This window comes from Petromyzon marinus, chromosome 10 (assembly GCF_048934315.1).
Source record: "Petromyzon marinus isolate PM22_M1 ecotype Great Lakes invasive population chromosome 10, UKy_Petmar_22M1.pri1.0, whole genome shotgun sequence".
NCBI lineage: Eukaryota > Metazoa > Chordata > Hyperoartia > Petromyzontiformes > Petromyzontidae > Petromyzon > Petromyzon marinus.
Genome location: NC_133676.1, coordinates 2527656 through 2541391, shown reverse-complemented (window position 1 = coordinate 2541391; position 13736 = coordinate 2527656).

Sequence of the window (13736 nt, the reverse complement as noted above, 5' to 3'; positions counted from 1 at the left end):
TGGATAGCCTCATGAACGAATCTCTCATGGTAGCCAGATGGCTTACAAAGAACCTCTGTCTTGGAAAAGTCAATGTCATGTGAGCCTACTGAATTATAACAATGATCTGCCACGGCCGAGGTGTTGGTCCTACCGTGTTTAAGGTCTGCTTTGTGTTCACGAATGCGGTCCGAGACATGGCGTTTGGTTTCTCCAATGTAACTACTACCACAGAGGCAAATTAGTTTGTAGACACCAGGGTACTGTATGTCCGAAATCACATCTTTTACAGATGGAACCAGATCACGGATTGTATGTAATGTGTTGAAACGGACCTGGATCTTGTGTTTATTCAAGATTTTGGAGATCTTTTTTGTGATCCCCGCAATGTAGGGTAAAGTGATGGTTTTGAAAGGCTCCTCAAGAGGGTCCTTCTTCATGGTTTGAGTGATAGCTTTGCGGATTGTATAGTCGGAGTAACCATTAGCCTAAAGAGCTTGGTGTACGTGCTTGAGTTCACTGCCTATGTGTTCCTGGTCGGATATGCATTGGGCTCTATGGTGCAGAGTCTTGATGAGATAATTCTTCTGTGATGGATGGTGGTGGGAATCCGGTTTCAGATAAGCATCTGTATGGGTAGCTTTCCTGTAGACAGAGTGGCTCATTGAACCATCAGGTCTCTTTTTAATTAGGACATCCAAAAAAGGTAGCTTGCCATCTTTTTCGACTTCCATGGTAAATCTGATGGCTGGGTGTATGCAATTGATGTGGTCGAAGAATTGATCTAGAGCAGGCCGGCCATGTGGCCAGATGACAAAAGTGTCATCCACGTACGTCTTCCATAAGGTTGGGCGCAGAGTGGCAGTCTGGATGGCGTCTGTCTCAAATTTCTCCATGAAAATGTTAGCTATAACCGGAGATAAGGGGGAGCCCATTGGGGTGCCCTCAGTTTGTTTGTAGAAAGTTCCATTCCAAGTGAAGTATGTATCGGTTAAACAGTGTCTCACCAGGGGGGGTACCTCAGTGTTTAGTCCTTGATGAACCAAGTCTTCAATGATTGCGATGGCGTCAGGTACAGGAACCTTGGTGAATAAGGAAACTACATCAAAACTGAAAAACAGGTCGTCTGGGGACAGGGAAAAACCGTTGATTGTCGATACCAGGTGAGTAGAATTTTGTACCGCAGAGGTGGTTTTTCCAGTGAAAGGACGCAGGATTTCAGACAAAAAACGAGCCAGTTTGTAGATGGGGGAGTTGATAGTAGAGACGATGGGACGAAGGGGTGTATCTACTTTATGTATTTTTGGTAAGCCGTATAATCTTGGTGGCCTGGCAGCAGAAGGTTTCAACGAAAACTGTTTAGATTGATCAATTAATGCGGTTGAATCAGAAATTATTTTGTTGGTTTGTGTGACGAGGCTGTTGGTGGGATCTCTTTTTATTTTTGTATAACTACCATCGTCGAGTAATTCTTTAATTTTGTTGTTGTATTCTATTTTATCCATGATGACAGTAGAATTGCCTTTGTCAGCTGAGAGGACTACAATATCATTCCTCTTTTTTAATTTATATAATTCAAAACACTCATCTTTGCTGAGGTTGCTAGCTGGCATCTTAGCGTTTTTGAGGGTTGCAGCGATTTCAGATCTTACTACGTCTGCAGCGATGTGACTCAGGCCCCTGAGAGCAACGTCTACTTGGGCAATTATATCATTAACTGGTATGTGTTTAGGTGTGACTGCAAAGTTTAGACCTTTAGCTAAAACGGATTTCAGACCATCGGAAATAGAACTGTTACTGCGATTAATTACGACTTTGTTAACGTCTAACTTTTTGGTGTGTGGGTCCGGTCTTTTGTTGAAGAGGAGGTTAAATTTGGAAATCAGGTTGTCCTTACATTTGGTCGACATAGTAGCAGCTGAAGAGGCAATCATATTGTCTACATGTTCCCAATCCGATGTGGACATTGTTGCCGTCAATGATAAGTGTGATTTGTAGAGTGTCTTGTCTAACTGATCTAGTTCGGTGCGTAAAAGTCTGATTTTTTCTGAGATAAGAGCTAAACTAGTTTTTAAAAGAATTCGTTTCGCATTAGAAGAAGTTACAGCAGCAGAGGTCAGTGTAAATGCGATTGGTATTACCCCAGAGTCGCGGCATCTCTTCAGAAAGGTGAGAGACTCGATCAGCTGAGCCTTCTTATCTCGGAGTTTGTTGAAGGATCTTAAAGTTATGTGGAAACCCTCCCCGTAGAGGCGGTTAAATTTTGATTTAAAGCTTTCGTGACTGCAGTAATTCATATTCTTAGCTCTTTCGGTAAAGTCACGTTGAAGGGAAACAATAAAATAATAAAATATATATAAAACAATAAAAAATTCTCACGACGTTTCGACCATAAAACAAACGGTCGTCATCAGGTGTGTCGGTTTGCATAAATTATTTTTAAACGGTTTATTTATTTATAAAAAAAAACCGTCAGCACCACGCGCAGCGATTTGGCAGTTTATTTAGAAGGACTAGTCCATCTATGTTCTGAAAAGAGGAGGGGGGAGACGAAAAATTAATGTATGCTGTCTGAAAGCCACTGTATGCGTGAACAATCAATTAAGACCTGAAATGGTTTATCAAATCTTTCCAATGTTTGATAAGCCAGAATCCATCTTCTCGGGTGAAATTGTCTCTGTGCTTGTATATGTGGATAGCCTCATGAAAGAATCTCTCATGGTAGCCAGATGGCTTACAAAGAACCTCTGTCTTGGAAAAGTCAATGTCATGTGAGCCTACAGAATTATAACAATGATCTGCCACGGCCGAGGTGTTGGTCCTACCGTGTTTAAGGTCTGCTTTGTGTTCACGAATGCGGTCCGAGACATGGCGTTTGGTTTCTCCAATGTAACTACTACCACAGAGGCAAATTAGTTTGTAGACACCAGGGTACTGTATGTCCGGAATCACATCTTTTACAGACGGAACCAGATCACGGATTTTATGTAATGTGTTGAAACGGACCTGGATCTTGTGTTTATTCAAGATTTTGGAGATCTTTTTTGTGATCCCCGCAATGTAGGGTAAAGTAATGGTTTTGAAAGGCTCCTCAAGAGGGTCCTTCTTCATGGTTTGAGTGATAGCTTTGCGGATTGTATAGTCGGAGTAACCATTAGCCTTAAGAGCTTGGTGTACGTGCTTGAGTTCACTGCCTATGTGTTCCTGGTCGGATATGCATTGGGCTCTATGATACAGAGTCTTGATGAGAGAATTCTTCTGTGATGGATGGATGGTGGTGGGAATCCGGTTTCAGATAAGCATCCGTATGGGTAGCTTTCCTGTAGACAGAGTGGCTCATTGAACCATCAGGTCTCTTTTTAATTAGGGCATCCAAAAAAGGTAGCTTGCCATCTTTATCGAATTCCATGGTAAATCTGATGGCTGGGTGTATGCAATTGATGTGGTCGAAGAATTGGTCTAGAGCAGGCCGGCCATGTGGCCAGATGACAAAAGTGTCATCCACGTACCTCTTCCATAAGGTTGGGCGCAGAGTGGCAGTCTGAATGGCGTCTGTCTCAAATTTCTCCATGAAAATGTTAGCTATAACCGGAGATAGGGGGGAGCCCATTGGGGTGCCCTCAGTTTGTTTGTAGAAAGTTCCATTCCAACCGCATTAATTGATCAATCTAAACAGTTTTCGTTGAAACCTTCTGCTGCCAGGCCACCAAGATTATACGGCTTACCAAAAATACATAAAGTGGATACACCCCTTCGTCCCATCGTCTCTACTATCAACTCCCCCACCTATAAACTGGCTCTTTTTTTGTCTGAAATCCTGCGTCCTTTCACTGGAAAAACCACCTCTGCGGTACAAAATTCTACTCACCTGGTATCGACAATCAAGGGTATTTCCCTGTCCCCAGACGACCTGCTTGTCAGTTTTGATGTAGTTTCCTTATTCACCAAGGTTCCTGTACCTGACACCATCGCAATCATTGAAGACTTGGTTCATCAAGGACTAAACACTGAGGTACCCCCCCTGGTGAGACACTGTTTAACCAATACATACGTCACTTGGAATGGAACTTTCTACAAACAAACTGAGGGCACCCCAATGGGCTCCCCCCTATCTCCGGTTATAGCTAACATTTTCATGGAGAAATTTGAGACAGACGCCATCCAGACTGCCACTCTGCGCCCAACCTTATGGAAGAGGTACGTGGATGACACTTTTGTCATCTGGCCACATGGCCGGCCTGCTCTAGACCAATTCTTCGACCACATCAATTGCATACACCCAGCCATCAGATTTACCATGTAAGTCGAAAAAGATGGCAAGCTACCTTTTTTGGATGTCCTAATTAAAAAGAGACCTGATGGTTCAATGAGCCACTCTGTCTACAGGAAAGCTACCCATACAGATGCTTATCTGAAACCGGATTCCCACCACCATCCATCACAGAAGAATTCTCTCATCAAGACTCTGTATCATAGAGCCCAATGCATATCCGACCAGGAACACATAGGCAGTGAACTCAAGCACGTACACCAAGCTCTTAAGGCTAATGGTTACTCCGACTATACAATCCGCAAAGCTATCACTCAAACCATGAAGAAGGACCCTCTTGAGGAGCCTTTCAAAACCATCACTTTACCCTACATTGCGGGGATCACAAAAAAGATCTCCAAAATCTTGAATAAACACAAGATCCAGGTCTGTTTCAACACATTTCATAAAATCCGTGATCTGGTTCCGTCTGTAAAAGATGTGATTCCGGACATACAGTACCCTGGTGTCTACAAACTAAGTTGCCTCTGTGGTAGTAGTTACATTGGAGAAACCAAACGCCATGTCTCGGACCGCATTCGTGAACACAAAGCAGACCTTAAACACGGTAGGACCAACACCTCGACCATGGCAGATCATTGTTATAATTCAGTAGGCTCACATGACATTGACTTTTCCAAGACAGAGGTTCTTTGTAAGCCATCTGGCTACCATGAGAGATTCGTTCATGAGGCTATCCACATATACAAGCACAGAGACAATTTCAACCGAGAAGATGGATTCAGGCTTAGCAATCATTGGAAACATTTGATAAACCATTTCAGGTCTTAATTGATTGTTCATGCTTACAGTGGCTTTCAGACAGCATACATTAATTTTTCATCTCCCCCCTCCTCTTTTCAGAACATAGATGGACTAGTCCTTCTAAATAAACTGCCAAATCGCTGCGCGTGGCGCTGACGGTTTTTTATTATAAATAAATTCACCGTTTGAAAGTAAATACATTTATGCAAACCGACACACCTGATGACGACCGTTTGTGTTATGGTCGAAACGTCGTGAGAATTTTTTTATTGTTTTATATATATTTTATTATTTTATTGTTTCCCTTCAACATGACTTTACCGAAAGAGCTAAGAATATGAATTACTGCAGTCATGAAAGCTTTAAATCAAAATTTTACCGCCTCTACGGGGAGGGTTTCCACATAACTTTAAGATCCTTCAACAAACTCCGGGATAAGAAGGCTCAGCTGATCGAGTCTCTCACCTTTCTGAAGAGATGCTGCGACTCTGGGGTAATACCAATCGCATTTACACTGACCTCTGCTGCTGTAACTTCTTCTAATGCGAAACGAATTATTTTAAAAACTAGTTCAGCTCTTATCTCAGAAAAAATCAGACTTTTACGCACCGAACTAGATCAGTTAGACAAGACACTCTACAAATCACACTTATCATTGACGGCAACAATGTCCACATCGGATTGGGAACATGTAGACAATATGACTGCCTCTTCAGCTGCTACTATGTCGACCAAATGTAAGGACAATCTGATTTCCAAATTTAACCTCTTCTTCAACAAAAGACCGGACCCACACACCAAAAAGTTAGACGTTAACAAAGTCGTAATTAATCGCAGTAACAGTTCTATTTCCGATGGTCTGAAATCCGTTTTAGCTAAAGGTCTAAACTTTGCAGTCACACCTAAACACATACCAGTTAATGATATAATTGCCCAAGTAGACGTTGCTCTCAGGGGCCTGGGTCACATCGCTGCAGACGTAGCAAGATCTGAAATCGCTGCAACCCTCAAAAACGCTAAGATGCCAGCTAGCAACCTCAGCAAAGATGAGCGTTTTGAATTATATAAATTAAAAAAGAGGGATGATATTGTAGTCCTCTCAGCTGACAAGGGCAATGCTACTGTCATTATGGATAAAATAGAATACAACAACAAAATTAAGGAATTACTCGACGATGGTAGTTATACAAAATAAAAAGAGATCCCACCAACAGCCTCGTCACACAAACCAACAAAATAATTTCTGATTCAACCGCATTAATTGATCAATCTAAACAGTTTTCGCTGAAACCTTCTGCTGCCAGGCCACCAAGATTATACGGCTTACCAAAAATACATAAAGTAGATACACCCCTTCGTCCCATCGTCTCTACTATCAACTCCCCCACCTACAAACTGGCTCGTTTTTTGTCTGAAATCCTGCGTCCTTTCACTGGAAAAACCACCTCTGCGGTACAAAATTCTACTCACCTGGTATCGACAATCAAGGGTATTTCCCTGTCCCCAGACGACCTGCTTGTCAGTTTTGATGTAGTTTCCTTATTCACCAAGGTTCCTGTACCTGACACCATCGCAATCATTGAAGACTTGGTTCATCAAGGACTAAACACTGAGGTACCCCCCCTGGTGAGACACTGTTTAACCAATACATACGTCACTTGGAATGGAACTTTCTACAAACAAACTGAGGGCACCCCAATGGGCTCCCCCCTATCTCCGGTTATAGCTAACATTTTCATGGAGAAATTTGAGACAGACGCCATCCAGACTGCCACTCTGCGCCCAACCTTATGGAAGAGGTACGTGGATGACACTTTTGTCATCTGGCCACATGGCCGGCCTGCTCTAGACCAATTCTTCGACCACATCAATTGCATACACCCAGCCATCAGATTTACCATGTAAGTCGAAAAAGATGGCAAGCTACCTTTTTTGGATGTCCTAATTAAAAAGAGACCTGATGGTTCAATGAGCCACTCTGTCTACAGGAAAGCTACCCATACAGATGCTTATCTGAAACCGGATTCCCACCACCATCCATCACAGAAGAATTCTCTCATCAAGACTCTGTATCATAGAGCCCAATGCATATCCGACCAGGAACACATAGGCAGTGAACTCAAGCACGTACACCAAGCTCTTAAGGCTAATGGTTACTCCGACTATACAATCCGCAAAGCTATCACTCAAACCATGAAGAAGGACCCTCTTGAGGAGCCTTTCAAAACCATCACTTTACCCTACATTGCGGGGATCACAAAAAAGATCTCCAAAATCTTGAATAAACACAAGATCCAGGTCTGTTTCAACACATTTCATAAAATCCGTGATCTGGTTCCGTCTGTAAAAGATGTGATTCCGGACATACAGTACCCTGGTGTCTACAAACTAAGTTGCCTCTGTGGTAGTAGTTACATTGGAGAAACCAAACGCCATGTCTCGGACCGCATTCGTGAACACAAAGCAGACCTTAAACACGGTAGGACCAACACCTCGACCATGGCAGATCATTGTTATAATTCAGTAGGCTCACATGACATTGACTTTTCCAAGACAGAGGTTCTTTGTAAGCCATCTGGCTACCATGAGAGATTCGTTCATGAGGCTATCCACATATACAAGCACAGAGACAATTTCAACCGAGAAGATGGATTCAGGCTTAGCAATCATTGGAAAGATTTGATAAACCATTTCAGGTCTTAATTGATTGTTCATGCTTACAGTGGCTTTCAGACAGCATACATTAATTTTTCATCTCCCCCCTCCTCTTTTCAGAACATAGATGGACTAGTCCTTCTAAATAAACTGCCAAATCGCTGCGCGTGGCGCTGACGGTTTTTTATTATAAATAAATTCACCGTTTGAAAGTAAATACATTTATGCAAACCGACACACCTGATGACGACCGTTTGTGTTATGGTCGAAACGTCGTGAGAATTTTTTTATTGTTTTATATATATTTTATTATTTTATTGTTTCCCTTCAACATGACTTTACCGAAAGAGCTAAGAATATGAATTACTGCAGTCATGAAAGCTTTAAATCAAAATTTTACCGCCTCTACGGGGAGGGTTTCCACATAACTTTAAGATCCTTCAACAAACTCCGGGATAAGAAGGCTCAGCTGATCGAGTCTCTCACCTTTCTGAAGAGATGCTGCGACTCTGGGGTAATACCAATCGCATTTACACTGACCTCTGCTGCTGTAACTTCTTCTAATGCGAAACGAATTATTTTAAAAACTAGTTCAGCTCTTATCTCAGAAAAAATCAGACTTTTACGCACCGAACTAGATCAGTTAGACAAGACACTCTACAAATCACACTTATCATTGACGGCAACAATGTCCACATCGGATTGGGAACATGTAGACAATATGACTGCCTCTTCAGCTGCTACTATGTCGACCAAATGTAAGGACAATCTGATTTCCAAATTTAACCTCTTCTTCAACAAAAGACCGGACCCACACACCAAAAAGTTAGACGTTAACAAAGTCGTAATTAATCGCAGTAACAGTTCTATTTCCGATGGTCTGAAATCCGTTTTAGCTAAAGGTCTAAACTTTGCAGTCACACCTAAACACATACCAGTTAATGATATAATTGCCCAAGTAGACGTTGCTCTCAGGGGCCTGGGTCACATCGCTGCAGACGTAGCAAGATCTGAAATCGCTGCAACCCTCAAAAACGCTAAGATGCCAGCTAGCAACCTCAGCAAAGATGAGCGTTTTGAATTATATAAATTAAAAAAGAGGGATGATATTGTAGTCCTCTCAGCTGACAAGGGCAATGCTACTGTCATTATGGATAAAATAGAATACAACAACAAAATTAAGGAATTACTCGACGATGGTAGTTATACAAAATAAAAAGAGATCCCACCAACAGCCTCGTCACACAAACCAACAAAATAATTTCTGATTCAACCGCATTAATTGATCAATCTAAACAGTTTTCGCTGAAACCTTCTGCTGCCAGGCCACCAAGATTATACGGCTTACCAAAAATACATAAAGTAGATACACCCCTTCGTCCCATCGTCTCTACTATCAACTCCCCCACCTACAAACTGGCTCGTTTTTTGTCTGAAATCCTGCGTCCTTTCACTGGAAAAACCACCTCTGCGGTACAAAATTCTACTCACCTGGTATCGACAATCAAGGGTATTTCCCTGTCCCCAGACGACCTGCTTGTCAGTTTTGATGTAGTTTCCTTATTCACCAAGGTTCCTGTACCTGACACCATCGCAATCATTGAAGACTTGGTTCATCAAGGACTAAACACTGAGGTACCCCCCCTGGTGAGACACTGTTTAACCAATACATACGTCACTTGGAATGGAACTTTCTACAAACAAACTGAGGGCACCCCAATGGGCTCCCCCCTATCTCCGGTTATAGCTAACATTTTCATGGAGAAATTTGAGACAGACGCCATCCAGACTGCCACTCTGCGCCCAACCTTATGGAAGAGGTACGTGGATGACACTTTTGTCATCTGGCCACATGGCCGGCCTGCTCTAGACCAATTCTTCGACCACATCAATTGCATACACCCAGCCATCAGATTTACCATGTAAGTCGAAAAAGATGGCAAGCTACCTTTTTTGGATGTCCTAATTAAAAAGAGACCTGATGGTTCAATGAGCCACTCTGTCTACAGGAAAGCTACCCATACAGATGCTTATCTGAAACCGGATTCCCACCACCATCCATCACAGAAGAATTCTCTCATCAAGACTCTGTATCATAGAGCCCAATGCATATCCGACCAGGAACACATAGGCAGTGAACTCAAGCACGTACACCAAGCTCTTAAGGCTAATGGTTACTCCGACTATACAATCCGCAAAGCTATCACTCAAACCATGAAGAAGGACCCTCTTGAGGAGCCTTTCAAAACCATCACTTTACCCTACATTGCGGGGATCACAAAAAAGATCTCCAAAATCTTGAATAAACACAAGATCCAGGTCTGTTTCAACACATTTCATAAAATCCGTGATCTGGTTCCGTCTGTAAAAGATGTGATTCCGGACATACAGTACCCTGGTGTCTACAAACTAAGTTGCCTCTGTGGTAGTAGTTACATTGGAGAAACCAAACGCCATGTCTCGGACCGCATTCGTGAACACAAAGCAGACCTTAAACACGGTAGGACCAACACCTCGACCATGGCAGATCATTGTTATAATTCAGTAGGCTCACATGACATTGACTTTTCCAAGACAGAGGTTCTTTGTAAGCCATCTGGCTACCATGAGAGATTCGTTCATGAGGCTATCCACATATACAAGCACAGAGACAATTTCAACCGAGAAGATGGATTCAGGCTTAGCAATCATTGGAAAGATTTGATAAACCATTTCAGGTCTTAATTGATTGTTCATGCTTACAGTGGCTTTCAGACAGCATACATTAATTTTTCATCTCCCCCCTCCTCTTTTCAGAACATAGATGGACTAGTCCTTCTAAATAAACTGCCAAATCGCTGCGCGTGGCGCTGACGGTTTTTTATTATAAATAAATTCACCGTTTGAAAGTAAATACATTTATGCAAACCGACACACCTGATGACGACCGTTTGTGTTATGGTCGAAACGTCGTGAGAATTTTTTTATTGTTTTATATATATTTTATTATTTTATTGTTTCCCTTCAACATGACTTTACCGAAAGAGCTAAGAATATGAATTACTGCAGTCATGAAAGCTTTAAATCAAAATTTTACCGCCTCTACGGGGAGGGTTTCCACATAACTTTAAGATCCTTCAACAAACTCCGGGATAAGAAGGCTCAGCTGATCGAGTCTCTCACCTTTCTGAAGAGATGCTGCGACTCTGGGGTAATACCAATCGCATTTACACTGACCTCTGCTGCTGTAACTTCTTCTAATGCGAAACGAATTATTTTAAAAACTAGTTCAGCTCTTATCTCAGAAAAAATCAGACTTTTACGCACCGAACTAGATCAGTTAGACAAGACACTCTACAAATCACACTTATCATTGACGGCAACAATGTCCACATCGGATTGGGAACATGTAGACAATATGACTGCCTCTTCAGCTGCTACTATGTCGACCAAATGTAAGGACAATCTGATTTCCAAATTTAACCTCTTCTTCAACAAAAGACCGGACCCACACACCAAAAAGTTAGACGTTAACAAAGTCGTAATTAATCGCAGTAACAGTTCTATTTCCGATGGTCTGAAATCCGTTTTAGCTAAAGGTCTAAACTTTGCAGTCACACCTAAACACATACCAGTTAATGATATAATTGCCCAAGTAGACGTTGCTCTCAGGGGCCTGGGTCACATCGCTGCAGACGTAGCAAGATCTGAAATCGCTGCAACCCTCAAAAACGCTAAGATGCCAGCTAGCAACCTCAGCAAAGATGAGCGTTTTGAATTATATAAATTAAAAAAGAGGGATGATATTGTAGTCCTCTCAGCTGACAAGGGCAATGCTACTGTCATTATGGATAAAATAGAATACAACAACAAAATTAAGGAATTACTCGACGATGGTAGTTATACAAAATAAAAAGAGATCCCACCAACAGCCTCGTCACACAAACCAACAAAATAATTTCTGATTCAACCGCATTAATTGATCAATCTAAACAGTTTTCGCTGAAACCTTCTGCTGCCAGGCCACCAAGATTATACGGCTTACCAAAAATACATAAAGTAGATACACCCCTTCGTCCCATCGTCTCTACTATCAACTCCCCCACCTACAAACTGGCTCGTTTTTTGTCTGAAATCCTGCGTCCTTTCACTGGAAAAACCACCTCTGCGGTACATAATTCTACTCACCTGGTATCGACAATAAAGGGTATTTCCCTGTCCCCAGACGACCTGCTTGTCAGTTTTGATGTAGTTTCCTTATTCACCAAGGTTCCTGTACCTGACACCATCGCAATCATTGAAGACTTGGTTCATCAAGGACTAAACACTGAGGTACCCCCCCTGGTGAGACACTGTTTAACCGATACATACTTCACATGGAATGGAACTTTCTACAAACAAACTGAGGGCACCCCAATGGGCTCCTCCCTATCTCCAGTTATAGCTAACATTTTCATGGAGAAATTTGAGACAGACGCCATCCAGACTGCCACTCTGCGCCCAACCTTATGGAAGAGGTACGTGGATGACACTTTTATCATCTGGCCACATGGCCGGCCTGCTCTAGACCAAATCTTCGACCACATCAATTCCATACACCCAGCCATCAGATTTACCATGCAAGTCGAAAAAGATGGCAAGCTACCTTTTTTGGATGTCCTAATTAAAAAGAGACCTGATGGTTCAATGAGCCACTCTGTCTACAGGAAAGCTACCCATACGGATGCTTATCTGAAACCGGATTCCCACCACCATCCATCACAGAATAATTCTCTCATCAAGACTCTGCACCATAGAGCCCAATGCATATCCGACCAGGAACACATAGGCAGTGAACTCAAGCACGTACACCAAGCTCTTAAGGCTAATGGTTACTCCGACTCTACAATCCGCAATGCTATCACTCAAACCATGAAGAAGGACCCTCTTGAGGAGCCTTTCAAAACCATCACTTTACCCTACATTGCGGGGATCACAAAAAAGAATAAACACAAGATCCAGGTCCGTTTCAACACATTACATAAAATCCGTGATCTGGTTCCGTCTGTAAAAGATGTGATTCCGGACATGCAGTACCCTAGTGTCTACAAACTAAGTTGCCTCTGTGGTAGTAGTTACATTGGAGAAACCAAACGCCATGTCTCGGACCGCATTCGTGAACACAAAGCAGACCTTAAACACGGTAGGACCAACACCTCGGCCGTGGCAGATCATTGTTATAATTCAGTAGGCTCACATGACATTGACTTTTCCAAGACAGAGGTTCTTTGTAAGCCATCTGGCTACCATGAGAGATTCGTTCATGAGGCTATCCACATATACAAGCACAGAGACAATTTCAACCGAGAAGATGGATTCTGGCTTATCAAACATTGGAAAGATTTGATAAACCATTTCAAGTCTTAATTGATTGTTCACGCTTACAGTCGCTTTCAGACAGCATACATTAATTTTTCGTCTCCCCCTCCTCTTTTCAGAACATAGATGGACTAGTCCTTCTAAATAAACTGCCAAATCACTGCGCGTGGCGCTGACGTTTTTTTAATTATAAATAAATAAATACACTTTTAAAAATAAATAAATTTATGCAAACCGACACACCTGATGACGACCGTTTGTGTTATGGTCGAAACGTCGTGAGAATTTATTGTTTTATATATATTTTATTATTTTATTGTTTCCCTTCAACGTGACTTTACCGAAAGAGCTAAGAATCTGAATTACTGCAGTCACGAAAGCTTTAAATCAAAACATACAGTCTTCTTTGGTTCTTGCAGGAAAGTTACGTAGATTGAGAATAAAATAAAAAATTGATAAAATAAAACAACACAATAAAATTCTCACGACGTTTCGGCCACAACACAAGCGGCCTTCATCAGGTGAAGGGACGAGACTGTCTGGAGGACAGCGCTGGAGCGAAAAAGCCACGCTCAGATCGCGACCTTTAAGCTGTGTGAGAAGAAACAAAGCGCCTTGACAAAGGAATTAGCATAGAATTTAGCATTGAAATAGCTGAGTGATTAGCTTGTGACTGGTCACAGAAATGGCT